We start from the raw sequence: 16,580 nt of genomic DNA on the forward strand, positions 1-16,580 counted from the left end.
CTGTGCAGGCTCCGGTGGTCTGTGCCGGCCTGCCGGTGGTCTGTGCAGGCTCCGGGGGGGCTGTGCCGGCCTGCCGGGGGGCTGTGCAGGCTCCGGGGGTCTGTGCAGGCATCGTCTGATGGGACTACAAGTCCCATCGGGCGATGCCTGCTACCATGACAGTGATTGACACATTAGCCAATGATGGGACAGTAGTAGTCCCATCATCCGGCTAATGTGTTAAATGTAAAAAAAAAAAAAAAAAAATTACATGCTACATTCATACTACATACTACATACATACTACATATATACTACATGCATGCTACATATATACTACATGCATGCTACATACATACTACATATATACTACATGCATGCTACATACATACTACATATATACTACATGCATGCTACATACATACTACATGCTACATGCATGCTACATACATACTACATACATGCTACATATATACTACATACATACTACATATATACTACATGCATGCTACATATATACTACATGCATGCTACATACATACTACATATATACTACATGCATGCTACATACATACTACATGCTACATGCATGCTACATACATACTACATACATGCTACATATATACTACATACATACTACATATATACTACATGCATGCTACATATATACTACATGCATGCTACATACATACTACATATATACTACATGCATGCTACATACATACTACATGCTACATGCATGCTACATACATACTACATACATGCTACATATATACTACATACATACTACATATATACTACATACATACCACATACATACTACATGCATGCTACATATATACTACATGCATGCTACATACATACTACATATATACTACATGCATGCTACATACATACTACATGCTACATGCATGCTACATACATACTACATACATGCTACATATATACTACATACATACTACATATATACTACATGCATGCTACATATATACTACATACATACTACATATATACTACATGCATGCTACATATATACTACATACATACTACATATATACTACATACATGCTACATACATACTACATATATACTACATGCATGCTACATATATACTACATGCTACATACATACCACATACATACTACATACATGCTACATATATACTACATGCATGCTACATACATACTACATATATACTACATGCATGCTACATACATACTACATGCTACATGCATGCTACATACATACTACATACATACTACATGCTACATACATACCACATATATACTACATACATACAATACATTCATACAATACATACATAGACATACAGTACATATAACATAGAGTAACATACTTACCAATACTTGTCACATTGTTCCCCGAAGCCATTGTCGTCTACGGAATAAATATTAACATAACAAACCACAAAAATACTCACCCACGATCCGAAGCAGTCCACGAGTGTGTCCCACGACGATCTTGGGTAGAGAACTGCAGCATCAGCTGATGCTGCCGTTCTCTACGGGCTGCAGGAATCCAATGACGGAAGGTAGGTATCCTTCCGCACTGTATTCCTCCGCCACTTAAAAAAAAAAAAAGTCCCTAGTCTCACTTTATGCCATTGCTGTGTGGGAATTTCCCACACAGCAATGGCATAAAGTGAGACTAGGGACTTTTTTTTTTTTAAGTGGCGGAGGAATACAGTGCGGAAGGATACCTACCTTCCGTCATTGGATTCCTGCAGCCCGTAGAGAACGGCAGCATCATCTGATGCTGCAGTTCTCTACCCAAGATCGTCGTGGGACACACTCGTGGACTGCTTCGGATCGTGGGTGAGTATTTTTGTGGTTTGTTATGTTAATATTTATTCCGGAAAGACAATGGCTTCGGGGAACAATGTGACAAGTATTGGTAAGTATGATACTCTATGTTATATGTACTGTATGTCTATGTATGTATTGTATGAATGTATTGTATGTATGTAGTATATATGTGGTATGTATGTAGCATGTAGTATGTATGTAGTATGTATGTAGCATGCATGTAGCATGTAGTATGTATGTAGCATGCATGTAGTATATATGTAGTATGTATGTAGCATGCATGTAGTATATATGTAGCATGTATGTAGTATGTATGTGGTATGTATGTAGCATGTAGTATATATGTAGCATGCATGTAGTATATATGTAGTATGTATGTAGTATGTATGTAGCATGTATGTAGTATATATGTAGTATGTATGTAGTATATATGTAGCATGCATGTAGTATATATGTAGTATGTATGTAGTATATATGTAGCATGCATGTAGTATATATGTAGTATGTATGTAGTATATATGTAGCATGTATGTAGTATGTATGTAGCATGCATGTAGCATGTAGTATGTATGTAGCATGCATGTAGTATATATGTAGTATGTATGTAGCATGCATGTAGTATATATGTAGTATGTATGTAGCATGCATGTAGTATATATGTAGTATGTATGTAGCATGCATGTAGTATATATGTAGTATGTATGTAGTATATATGTAGCATGTATGTAGTATGTATGTAGCATGCATGTAGCATGTAGTATGTATGTAGCATGCATGTAGTATATATGTAGTATGTATGTAGCATGCATGTAGTATATATGTAGCATGCATGTAGTATGTATGTGGTATGTATGTAGCATGTAGTATATATGTAGCATGCATGTAGTATGTATGTAGTATGTATGTAGTATGTATGTAGCATGCAGTATGTATGTAGTATGTATGTAGTATATATGTAGTATGTATGTAGCATGCATGTAGTATGTATGTAGCATGTATGTAGTATGTATGTAGTATATATGTAGTATGTATGTAGCATGTAGTATGTATGTAGTATTTTTTTTTTTTTTAACATTTAACACATTAGCCGGATGATGGGACTACTACTGTCCCATCATTGGCTAATGTGTCAATCACTGTCATGGTAGCAGGCATCGCCCGATGGGACTTGTAGTCCCATCGGACGATGCTTGCACAGACCCCCGGACATCAGCACAGCCCCCCGGCAGGCCGGCACAGCCCCCCGGCAGGCCGGTACAGACCCCCACAGGGTGCACAGCCCCCCGGCAGGCCGGCACAGCCCCCCGGCAGGCCGGCAGAGACCCCGGGCAGTCCACACAGCCCCCCGGCAGGCCGGCACAGCCCCCCGGCAGGCCGGCAGAGACCCCCGGAAGGCCCGAAATGACGGCGCATCATGATGCGCACACACCGCGCATCATGATGACGTCAGGCCGTCAATCAACTGAACTTCCGATTCCGATGCCGAATTCCGATATTGAAAAAATATCGGAAGTCGGTATCGGAATTCCGATACAGCAAGTATCGGCCGATACCCGATACTTGCGGTATCGGAATGCTCAACACTACTAAACACTACAAACTTGTACATAATAGCGACCCCAAATCTTTTTCAGTGAGAGGCATCCAACACGTCAAAAGTGGTATCAGAGGCGGTGACATCAAACGCCTTCTTGCACAGAAGGAATGCAGATGGATCATGGTCCTTGGGACCATGACACCACAAGGGCTGAATGAATCACTCAGTTTCGCGCCATTTTTGTGATCTACAGCTTCATTTTCATTTATTATTTTTTATTTTTACTTTTTCTGCCTGCCATCTCTAGATAGGTATCTCTCTCTCTCTTTCCCTGTTTTTAATTTTTCACATGTTGTTTTTATGTTATGAGTGTTTCTGGATTGTTGCACTCATTTTTAATTTGTTATTTGCCTGGCTTTAGATAACACAACTCTTTTGTTGCTGTACTGTATTGGGAATTTTACTATCTCGCAATCAACATGCGGCATGGTGATCTACGTGGCAAGCTCATCACTGAACTCACGACAATATACATCTATGTCTTGGCACACTATCTACAGAAAGTAGAAAAATAGAGGACTTGGTGCGAATGGAAGAATATGTCTTATGGTGATATTTCATTACCTCTCATTTTGCCTTGCATTGCATTCATCCTTTATTGGTTGCATTGTTATATGTGCCATCCTGTTTTTTGTTTTTTGTTTTTTGTTTGTTTTTTATTTATTGGTTATTTCCCTAGTAGACACCATTTACAGGCAGCACACGCATGGTTGATCAGCTTAATATTTTTTCTCCCATTCATTCACATTTCTTTTCTCCACCCTCCCTCCCCTTTTTCCCCCCCCCCCTCCCCTCCCCCTCTCCCCCCTCCTTTCCCTCTTCCCATTTCTTTTCCCATACCCTCCTATTTCTTATTCATACGGGTTCAGTCATCTGGTTGCCGTGACCCTGTTATGGCCGAGTTCACGCGCGCTATACATGGAGCAAAAAAAAACACATTGGACGGACGCTGCCTGTGTGGCGGTCTAGCGCCGGCCGCCCTCACGTGGCGTCTGTTTACTATGTTCGCCTGTCCTGGCGGTTACCTAGGTAGCGGTCAGATGCTGGCCGCTTTCTGATGACGCCAGCTGACCAATAAGTGGCGTCACAAATAGATATGCGCACGCGTGGGGCTCGTTCCATGATAGGCTCACGGTAGTCAGGTGACTTTTCCCAGCCAGTCATATAACTGGGATGTTCATCATAATAGCCACGCCCCCCGAGGAAGCGGTCCTGCATACCGCGAAACGCGCGTAGGGGTATACAGGTCGGCGCCTGGTATATAACTGGACATGATGGGTAGGTTTATCCAGCTTATTTAAGCCCATTTTGTTTTTTTTTTCCACACAATTTTCTACTCACATGCCACACTATTTCCATCGTATGTTATGTAGCTGAACCCTGCATAGATCAAGTGGTGGTATATGCCAGTTTGCTTATATCCGGTGCAGCTTTTACTGGTATCACCAGTACTATTTATTCAGGCTATATGTATGGTATAATAATGCCCAAGAGAAATTACGTTTTATTGGTGACCTCTGCACTTATATATCCTAGCATGTACTCCTTTGGCTGGTAGAATAACTACATTTCATTGTTCAATTATTTACATCATCAACTTTTGTGGTATAGATTCCGGATATCCATTCCCATCACAGGCTGCCTACTTGTTTGTTTTTCTAGTATCGGGCCTTATGTGATTACCCATTTTACTCAATTTTGTCATATCCTGTATCTTTGATATGTGTCCTTCTCTTTGTTTAATAAATTTATATATGTTTCGCAATGGAAATGGATTCTATGTCCTCCTTTTTCTCATGATATTGAGAATCGTCTCCATTATATTTGACTTCATGAGGCATTATTAAGGTATTTTACTCTTGCATTTAATAGGATGTTCTTTTGGAGTTTTTTTTCATGTATGTAGCATGTAGTATATATGTAGTATGTATGTTACATGTAGTATATATAGTATATATGTAGTATGCATGTTGCATGCATGTAGTATATATGTTGTATGTATGTTGCATGCATGTAGTATATATGTATTGTGTATGTAGTATGTATGTAGCATGTATGTAGTATGTAGCATGTATGTAGCATGCATGTAGTATGTAGCATGTATGTAGTATGCATGTTGCATGTAGTATGTATGTTACATGTAGTATATATGTAGTATGCATGTTGTATGTATGTAGCATGTATGTAGCATGTAATTTTTTTTTTTTTTTACATTCAACACATTAGCCGGATGATGGGACTACTACTGTCCCATCATTGGCTAATGTGTCAATCACTGTCATGGTAGCAGGCATCGCCCGATGGGACTTGTAGTCCCATCGGACGATGCCTGCACAGACCCCCGGAGCCTGCACAGACCACCGGCAGGCCGGCACAGCCCCCCGGAGCCTGCACAGACCACCGGCAGGCCGGCACAGCCCCCCGGCAGGCTGGCACAGACCACCGGAGCCTGCACAGACCACCGGCAGGCCGGCACAGCCCCCCGGAGCCTGCACAGACCACCGGCAGGCCTGCACAGCCCCCCCGGCAGGCCGGCACAGACCCCCGGAGCCTGCACAGACCACCTGCAGGCCGGCACAGCCCCCCGGCAGGCCGGCACAGACCCCCGGAGCCTGCACAGACCACCGGCAGGCCGGCACAGACCCCCGGACATTCGGCACAGCCCCCCCGAAGGCCCGAACTGACGGCGCATCATGATGCGCACAGACAGCGCATCATGATGACGTCATTTCGGCAGCCAATCAGAGCCACAAAAGTGGCTCATTGCATTTTGGACTTGCGATTCCGGTATCCGATACGAAAAAAGTATCGGTACTCGGTATCGGAATTCCGATACGGCAAATATCGGCCGATGGCCGATACCTGATACTTGCGGTATCGGAAAGCTCAACACTAGTGCTCATAATACGGATAAATAAATACACCCCTAGTATGCTCATCTGAATGGATCTTTTCTTAGAGGGTTTCTACAAAAATGCACAAAATTAAGAAAAATACATGAGAATTTATGGCGGCATTGCCAACCTTAAGAGAATAATAAAAAAATAATGATACAAAAGCAATGTTTCTTTAGTTTTCATTCAAAATCTATTTATATTGACTAGAGATGAACGACTTTGCCTTTTTTCGGGTTGAGTCGGGTTTCATGAAAACCGACTTTCGCAAAAGTCAGGTCGAACGCAACCGGCCTATTATCGTGAAAAGTCGAAGGCCGACTGAAACACGAAACCCAATGCAAGTCAATGGGGAAGAAAAGTCGGCAGTGAGTGGAGGACAGGAAACACACCTACAGTGCCCATTTTAATGCCAAAAACATCAATTCTTATTACTTAAGCTTGTCAACCTTAATTTACTTTATAATAATAGTTAGGTATTGAAAACTGGGGGTTATTTTGCTGAAGTTTGGGGGGGGGTAGGGCTGGCTCCAGATTTTCGTGGGCCCTGGGCCAAAGAGTGTCAATGGGCTCCTTTAACACATGCCACAATTCATGATCCTCTGATACGGCAGAGAAATAGCGGTATAGTACAATGAAAAATACTTCACTTCTTACATCACATGACTGATATCCATTTTAAATTCTCCAATAGCTCCAAAAACAGACAGTATATTACTCTATACAGTATTATGGCCACCGCATAGTGTGCTATACAGAGTAATGAGGCCCATATATTTCTCCATACAGAATCATTGCTCCCACATAATGTTCGATACAGTATATGATGAGCTCCACATAATGCTACAGTATATGTTGGTCCCTATGGATGAAGCTCCACTGTCTTATGGGCCCAAATAATGCTCCATATCTAATGGGCCCCATTTCTAATGCTCCAGGGTATAATGAGCTCTGTAAATGCTGCTCCAGTGTCTGATGTCCACCTTTGGAATGCTCCAGTGTATGGTGGGCCCCATATATCATTCTCCAGAGTATAGTGCTCCCCAAAAATTGCTCCCAACCTTTAAAACAATTAAATAAGTCTCCTCGCTAGGGAATCCCTGTACTAGTCTGGACTCTTCATTGTCCCCATTTGCCATCTCTCTGCACTTGGACTGTTTAGGCAGAGGGCGTACAGACGTGATGTCATCGTGCTCTCTGACCAGAATGTCACTGTCATGAAACGCGTAAGACGTCACAGTGGTGGAGCAGGGAAAGGTAAGTATTTCAACTTTGCAAGTTCTGTGATCTGAGCAAGCAGGGGGGGCCCATTTGTTGGCGACGGCACTGGCACAGGGCCCCTCATAGTATGGCGGTGTGTCTGACGGTGGGTGGGCCCTCTCGGGTGGGCCCTCCCACCGGCAGAGACACTTTTGCGTACTATGAGGGCCCTGTGCCAGTGCCGTCGCCCATGAGTATGTCCCCCTACCTGCTCAAGGAACCTGCACTTTCATCTGCACCTTCCTCTTTGTCACCGTGTAAGGTGGTATAGTATGCGGGAAAGGGAACCTGAGTTTCATCAGGGTCAGATTCTGGCTGTGTAGAGTGCGAGGGGAATGTAGTGGTCTGGGTCAATGTACCAGCAGAATCATCTAGCAGTGGCTGGGCATCAGTGCACTTGTGGCGCCCCCACGAGTACGGTCACCACAGTGGCATTACCTTCCTCCTAGGGAGTGTAATGTCATGCTTGGGAGCAACAAAGGATCTCTCTAGCAGTTATACCAACACACAACACAGTTCCCACTCCAGGCCAGCAGGGAGAGCTCTGAACCTGACTGCTGAAGAGCTGCTCTCTGTGGTCGGGAGGAGGGAAATTAGGGCTGTCTGTGAAGGGAAGGGGAAGTGTGTGGACATGAGAAGGGGAGCTGGAGGATGAGCAGAGATAAGGCTCTCTCCTAGCTGGAGCGCATGGTCCGGATTCTGGTCTCCGAGTTTGTAGGGACACTGACGGTCCTGCAGCAGAAACCGGAGGAAGTAGCAGCTGTAAATGCTCTTTTTCCAACTAAGGCTACTTTCACACATCAGGTTTTCGGCGTCAGACGCGATCCGGCGTCATGCCAGAGCGCCGGATCCGGCAAATATTTCGTAAAACCGGATGTGACGGATCCGTTTTTCTGCCGGATCCGTCTTGTTCTTGACAGACAAAACCGGATCCGTCTCATCTGGTTAATCCGGTTTTTGCTCCGTTTTTTGACGGATTACGCCGGATCCGGTTTTTAAAATGGACCCTTGTGGCCTTCCGAACGGGATTGGCTACTGAAAAACTATATATAGTGTGTTCCTACAGCCCTTCTTTGACAGGTTGTAGAGGAGAAAGTGCAGGTTGGAGAGAAGAGCAAGTTACTGGCGAAGATGGATGCTGTGATTGGAAATATTTTGAAGAATTTGGCGGATTTTACAGCGGAGGCGAATCGTTTGAGGGTGATTGTTCTGGAGAAGGAGAGAGCGAGACAGCAGCGCATCAGGCATCGTAGACGACGTTTGTGTATCCACCCCATCACAGCCAAGAGAATGACGCGTGGGGTCTATTCTACACTCTGCATGGACCTTAGACGAAACCCGGATAAATTTTTTGGATATGTTCGGATGAAAATGGAGAATTTTGATTACTTGGTGGAGCGCATTGCACACCTCATAAGAAAAGCGGACACCTATTGCCGCTTCTCTGTTTCACCCGCAGAGCGTCTGATGGTGACTTTAAGGTAAGCCACATTTATTGGATGTGCTCGCATCAGAGCACACTTTCACTGCAATCTTGTTGGTGGTAGTTTGTATCTCCAAGTGTTATAGCTGAGTTTTGGTATGTAATGCTGTGATTTTAAACTAATTGATTGTTTTTTAATTCCCCACAGATTTCTTGCAACTGGAGAATCCCTTTCGTCACTGCATTTCCAGTACAGACTCGGGATTTCCACCATATCTGGAATAGTGAAGTACACATGCCGTGCACTGTGGGACTCCTTAGCTGAAGAGTTTTTACCAGAGCCCACAACAGAGAGGTGGATAGAAATTTCAGAAAAGTTTCAACAGATATGTCAGTTTCCGAACTGCTTGGGCGCTGTGGACAGGAAACATATCCGCATTGTAAAGCCAGCCGGATCGGGATCTGAATATTTCAATTACAAGAAATATTTTTCCATTGTCCTCATGGCCATCGCTGACGCGGAATACAAATTTATTGCTGTTGATATCGGTGCCTATGGCCGCTCCAATGACTCTTAAGTTTTCAAACTGTCTGCCATGGGGCGTAAACTATATGGAAACACCTTCCAGTTCCCACCCTCTAGACCGCTGCCGCAAGCATCTGGTCCACCTATGCCATTTGTCTGTGTAGGGGATGAAGCCTTCCAGCTGTTAGAACACCTTTTGAAACCGTACTCTAGCAGAGGATTGTCAAGAACAAAACGCATTTTTAATTACCGCCTCACAAGAGCAAGAAGAATGGTTGAATGTACCTTTGGTATTCTGACAGCCAAATGGCGGGTCCTATTGACTGCGATCAACCTCAAGACAGAAACTGTGGACGAGGTGATCAAAGCTTGCGTGGTACTCCACAATTTTGTTATCTGCAAGGAACCCATTTCCATTGAGGACACCTCTGAAGAAACCACCTTGCAAGATTACCATGACATTACCACTAGAAGTTCTGTGACGGTTTCAGTAATGAGAGACAATTTTGCACTATACTTTATGTCACCTCAAGGCAGAGTACACTGGCAGGATGACAGAGTGTGAAAGATTTGTGCCCTAACCAAACTTGTGTACCTTCTGGACCAACAGTATATACCTTTGCCAACCAAAGTTGGCTATCTTGTCATGGTCTTACTATTTTTACCTTTAGGCCACAGGTGTGTACCTGGTTGTGTTTTATGCAAAGTATTTCACCTTGTAACAAAAGTTGTGTACATTGTTAGGAAATCACCAACAATAAACACAACTTTTTAGGTGAAATACTTTGCTTCAAACACAACCAGGAACACAACTGTGGCAAAAAGGTAAAATGTACCCACAGTTATATACCTGGTTTTGTATACCTTTTTACCTTTGAAATACACTGTATATAACCTTTTTTTTAAACATAGTTCGCCGCAGAAAGAAATGACAGACAACCATTGTGAAACGATAATTTAACTTTTATTTAAAATATTTTTTTTTGTAAAATGTTTTTAATGTGCAAAAAACTTTTTTAATAAAGGTTTTAAAATCAATAGGCATTTTTATTAAAAAACACATTACAAATCTGTGTAGTGTGGGGTGGAAATACTGCTGGAGGGGCTGCGGGACACTTTGACACTGGGAGTGTGGAGATAGGACTGTGATCGTGGTGGGGAAGGAACAGTTAGAGGTGAAGGTGTGGAAAAAGCTACAGAATGGGTGGACATGTGGGAGGCAGAAGAGGTGGTGGGCGGTGGAGTGGAGGGTTGGGCAGGGACTGTAGGAGCAGATGATGTTGATGGCAAGTTGTATGGGGAAGGAGTTTGGTACGGGGAAGGAGTTTGGTACGGGGCAGGTTGCTGGAAGTGGGGAGATGTCTGGTACTGGGGAGGTTGCTGGTACTGGGGAGGTTGCTGGTACTGGGGAGGTTGCTGGTACTGGGGAGGTTGCTGGTACTGGGGAGGTGGCTGGTGCTGGGGAGGTGGCTGGTGCTGGGGAGGTGGATGGTATGTAATAGGAGGGGGAGGATGGAAAGTGGCTGGAGGGGGTGCAGGTGGAGGAACTACTGTGGTGGGAGGAGGAGGTTGGGCGGTAACGTGCTGGAGAGCACCGTGGCATGAATGCATTACATGCATCTGCTGGGTAGGAGAGAGCGTTTCCATGCGCTCCACAACAGACCTGAAAAAGGTGTGGTTTGGCGAAGATCTTGCTTCTGAATGCATGGTTTGCAGAAGTGTATTCACCTCCAGAATGCTGGAGTTGATCTGCTGAAAGCCTGCGGAGATTTGCTCTGACAAGACTTTTAGACAGTTCTGGAAAGATGCATTCAGATGCAAGAACTCTGGCGCATAAGTCTTTTCCTGACCCCTCTGCCGCTGCTGCCCAGTACCCGCAGGTGTACTAGAGGTGGCAGGGGCAGAAGGGTGGGGTAAAGGGAACGCGATCTCCTCACCAGCAGCTTCATGTAATGTAGGCGGCCACGATGCTCCTGTGCTGGTGGATGGGACAGATGGGTCGAATGTGTGGGAAGGCTGGGAAGGTGCAGATGTACCGGGGCGGTCGAAGTGTCCCTCGGTGCCGGTCTCCTCAGGGATCGCCTCAGAAGGGTCCAATCGTGCAGGCTCCCGAGTGCTGCTCACCGTGCTGTGGAATAAAGAGAAAAAAAAACAATTAAAATAGTGACATGGTATGGCCCTGGCTGAAAAAAAAAAGTTACATCTAAATATTTTTTTTCACATGTGCTGTGTAATATTTACCTTCTGGTGACCATTGTTTCCCAGAGGAACGACAGGGCTTGTGCGTACTTGTACTTGCTCCTGCGTCCTCCAGATCCACTCGGGGCCCGCATCTCTTTATTGAACTCCTTGTTGAAACGATCCCTCACAGACCGCCACCGCTTCACAATTCTGTCCCCTGAAACGAGAAAGGAGTGGTTAGTATACAACATCAGTGTTTCCCAAACTCCAATCCTCATGGTCCCCAGGGGTCACGTTTTCAGGATTTCCATAGTAAATAGAAATCCTGAACACATGATCCGTGGGGACCACGAGGACTGGAGTTCGGGAAACACTGGTTTACATCAAGCAACCGGTACTGTATATACTTACGCTCTTTATTCTGGGCCCGAGCATCGAGGTCCTCCCAGCGGTCCACAAGGAGCGAACAGATTTCCTCCCAGAGTCGTCGAGTAACGATCAGGTCAGCATGGCAGCGGTCAGCCATATTCCATAGCGGCTCCCTTTCTCTGACGAGATCGATGAGGTGGTCCACATCAATCCCTCCATCCTCACCGTCAGAGTCGGGAGCACGCTGTGAAGGCTGTTAAAGAAAAAGACAAAAATAACATAATTAGCCTCCACAAAAGAAATGAAATAAAAAGTGCAAAAAAACAAAGCAAAAATATTTATACTTACACGCTGGTGACCGCCGCATTGCTGTCGCCGACGACCCTGGGAGGCACTGCGAGGACCTCTTGGCCGAGCACCAGATTGGGAAGACTAGAGAAGAAAACAAAAAATGTTATGTCTTTGGATGTAGGCATTTGTTTGCTGTGTGTGGTCTGCAGAACATTGTTTTCTATGTGTTGTGTGTAGTGTGATGTTTAGAGTTGAGCGAAACGGGTCGAAAAATGTCAAAAGTCGCCGACTTTTGGCAAAGTCGGGTTTCATGAAACGAAACCCGACCCTAGGATGAGGTCGGCCACGAGGTCGGCGACTTACGCGCCAAAGTTGCGTTTCAAAAGTTTGTTTTGCGCTCTTTTTCAGCCAATCAGGATCCACGGACACTGTGGGCAACGTGATGACATAGGCAGGGGTCACCACCATCTTTCAGAAGGGCATGCAAGTGATTGGCTTGCTTTGGTGGGCGTCACAGGGGTTATAAAAGGGCGTGCACGCCGACCGCCATCTTACTTCTGCCGATCTTAGCATAGGGAGAGGTTGCTGCTGCTGATTCTGTAGGGAGAGCGTTAGGCAGGGAAGAAGAAAAAAAAACTGCTTCTGCTGCTAGCGATTTTGCCTGTACAACACACCAGTCACTGTGTGTGCAGTGCAAGGGGAGGCTATATTGTGGTGGATCAGTGGTGTTGATTGTTAGGCCGCCTTCTAAGGCTTCCTGACAGCTGCATTGCTGTTTACCCACTGCTCTGCAAACTGCTTTTTTAAAAGCAATCCCAATTTTTTTTTTGTCCTGCTGAGGTACTGAGCGTGCATTTTTTCACACCATACAGCGGTGTACGCTCCTCACACAGTACCGTGTAACGGCTGTTATCACAGCCACAGTGAAGCTATCTGTGTGTCACTCTGTGAGAATAAGTCGAGGACATGTTCCGTTCTTACAGACCTGCATCTACTAGTTTTGTCTAGCTTTCAAACAGTTAAATATATTTGCTGTTTGATCACATTCAAAACTATAGAGAGACAGCGTGTGTCAGTCCGTATACTTAAAAAACACGGAGCTTGACAATTTTACGTACACCGGACAGCCGTGTACATGCACGCTCCTCTCAGTACCGTGTAACGGCTGTTATCACGGCCACAGTGAAGCTATCTGTGTGTCACTGTGGAAGGATAAGTGGAGGACTTGTTCCGTTCTTACAGACCTACGCTCTAGGGAGATTCCTATTCTGCCCAATTCTACATACACCTTGTAGTTTGTGATACACTAGCCAATTTCTGCCTGTGACATAGCGCTCCGATATTCAGTGGGCCTCACACAATCCAAAAGTATCCAGTGTCCACTAGTGTGTGCAGAAATTCAAAATCTCCCTTATCCTGTAGTCACTATTTTCACACCTGTGCCATCGAGCCTGTGACATAGCGCTCTGATATTCAGTGGGCCTCACACAATCCAAAAGTGTCCAGTGTCCACTAGTGTGTGCAGAAATTCAAAATCTCCCTTATCCTGTAGTCACTTTTTTCACACCTGTGCCATCGAGCCTGTGACATAGCGCTGTGATATTCAGTGGGCCTCACACAATCCAAAAGTGTCCAGTGTCCACTAGTGTGTGCAGAAATTCAAAATCTCCCTTATCCTGTAGTCACTTTTTTCACACCTGTGCCATCGAGCCTGTGACATAGCGCTCTGATATTCAGTGGGCCTCACACAATCCAAAAGTGTCCAGTGTCCACAAGTGTGTGCAGAAATTCAAAATCTCCCTTATCCTGTAGTCACTTTTTTCACACCCGTGCCATCGAGCCTGTGACATAGCGCTCTGATATTCAGTGGGCCTCACACAATCCAAAAGTGTCCAGTGTCCACTAGTGTGTGCAGAAATTCAAAATCTCTCTTATCCTGTAGTCACTTTTTTCACACCTGTGCCATCGAGCCTGTGACATAGCGCTCTGATATTCAGTGGGCCTCACACAATCCAAAAGTGTCCAGTGTCCACTAGTGTGTGCAGAAATTCAAAATCTCCCTTATCCTGTAGTCACTTTTTTCACACCTGTGCCATCGAGCCTGTGACATAGCACTCTGATATTCAGTGGGCCTCACACAATCCAAAAGTGTCCAGTGTCCACTAGTGTGTGCAGAAATTCAAAATCTCCCTTATCCTGTAGTCACTTTTTTCACACCTGTGCCATCGAGCCTGTGACATAGCGCTGTGATATTCAGTGGGCCTCACACAATCCATAAGTGTCCAGTGTCCACAAGTGTGTGCAGAAATTCAAAATCTCTGTGATCCTGTAGTCACTTTTTTCACACCTGTGCCATCGAGCCTGTGACATAGCGCTCTGATATTCAGTGGGCCTCACACAATCCAAAAGTGTCCAGTGTCCACTAGTGTGTGCAGAAATTCAAAATCTCCCTTATCCTGTAGTCACTTTTTTCACACCTGTGCCATCGAGCCAGTGACATAGCGCTGTGATATTCAGTGGGCCTCACACAATCCAAAAGTGTCCAGTGTCCACTAGTGTGTGCAGAAATTCAAAATCTCCCTTATCCTGTAGTCACTTTTTTCACACCTGTGCCATCGAGCCTGTGACATAGTGCTCTGATATTCAGTGGGCCTCACACAATCCAAAAGTGTCCAGTGTCCACTAGTGTGTGCAGAAATTCAAAATCTCCCTTATCCTGTAGTCACTTTTTTCACACCTGTGCCATTGAGCCTGTGACATAGCGCTCTGATATTCAGTGGGCCTCACACAATCCAAAAGTGTCCAGTGTCCACTAGTGTGTGCAGAAATTCAAAATCTCTCTTATCCTGTAGTCACTTTTTTCACACCTGTGCCATCGAGCCTGTGACATAGCGCTCTGATATTCAGTGGGCCTCACACAATCCAAAAGTGTCCAGTGTCCACTAGTGTGTGCAGAAATTCAAAATCTCCCTTATCCTGTAGTCACTTTTTTCACACCTGTGCCATCGAGCCTGTGACATAGCGCTCTGATATTCAGTGGGCCTCACACAATCCAAAAGTGTCCAGTGTCCACTAGTGTGTGCAGAAATTCAAAATCTCCCTTATCCTGTAGTCACTTTTTTCACACCTGTGCCATCGAGCCTGTGACATAGCGCTGTGATATTCAGTGGGCCTCACACAATCCATAAGTGTACAGTGTCCACAAGTGTGTGCAGAAATTCAAAATCTCCCCTGTCCTATAGACACCTTCTACCTTGTTTTACATTACTATATAGTTTGTTGGATTTTGTCTACATTTCTACAAAAAATGAGGAAGGCTGGTGGAAGAGGCCGTGGAATTGGGCGGGGGTTGGCAGCTGGTAATGATGGTGTTGGTGGTGGATCTGATGGTAGTGGCAAGAGCAAAATAGGACCGAATGCAGGAGGTGTTGAGCCTGCGTCATCGTCTGGCTCCATAAGGCTTCGAAGGCTTAGTTTTCTAGGAGTTGGCAAACTGCTTTTAAAGCCAGAGCATCAGGAAAAAGTTTTGTCTTACATTGCTGACTCAGCCTCCAGCTCTATCGCCTCCTCTTCTGAAGTTGTAAAAAGTAAAAGCACTGAGTCGTCATTAGAGGCTCATGTTCATGAACCACACCTTTCCTTGTGTCCTTCACCCCAACCAAGATTGAAGGATGACGCAGGCCATAGTACTGATTACTCCATGGAGCTGTTTTCACATACCATGCCTGGATTATCAAGTGAAATGGTGAATTACCCAGGCCAAGATGAATCTGACATGGAGTGCACTGATGCACAGCCGCTGATAGATGATTCTGCTGGTACATTCACTCAGAGCACTACATTGTCCTCGCAGTGTACAGAGCCAGATTCTGACCCTGATGAGACTCAGGTGCCCCTTCCCGCACACTATACCACCATACATGGTGACACAGAGGAAGGTGCATATGACATTGAAGAGGAGGTGATGGATGACCCAGTTGTTGACCCAGATTGGCATCCATTGGGGGAAGAGGGTGCTGCTTCCAATAGCTCAGATGAGGAGCATCCACAGCAGACATCGACATCGCAACAGCTGTTATCTGGCAGGCCCGGAGCACTCCAAAGACAGGTTCCAAAAATCAAAAGAGTTGCTGGACAGCTTTTCCAGAGGGTCAAAAGATCACAGCGTGCTAGGCCGCAAAATGTCTGCCAAAGTAGGAAGAGTGCAGTGTGGCACTTTTTTGAACAAAATCCT

This window comes from Dendrobates tinctorius, unplaced genomic scaffold (assembly GCF_039654945.1).
Source record: "Dendrobates tinctorius isolate UK_male_01 unplaced genomic scaffold, ASM3965494v1 ptg000205l, whole genome shotgun sequence".
Lineage (NCBI taxonomy): Eukaryota > Metazoa > Chordata > Amphibia > Anura > Dendrobatidae > Dendrobates > Dendrobates tinctorius.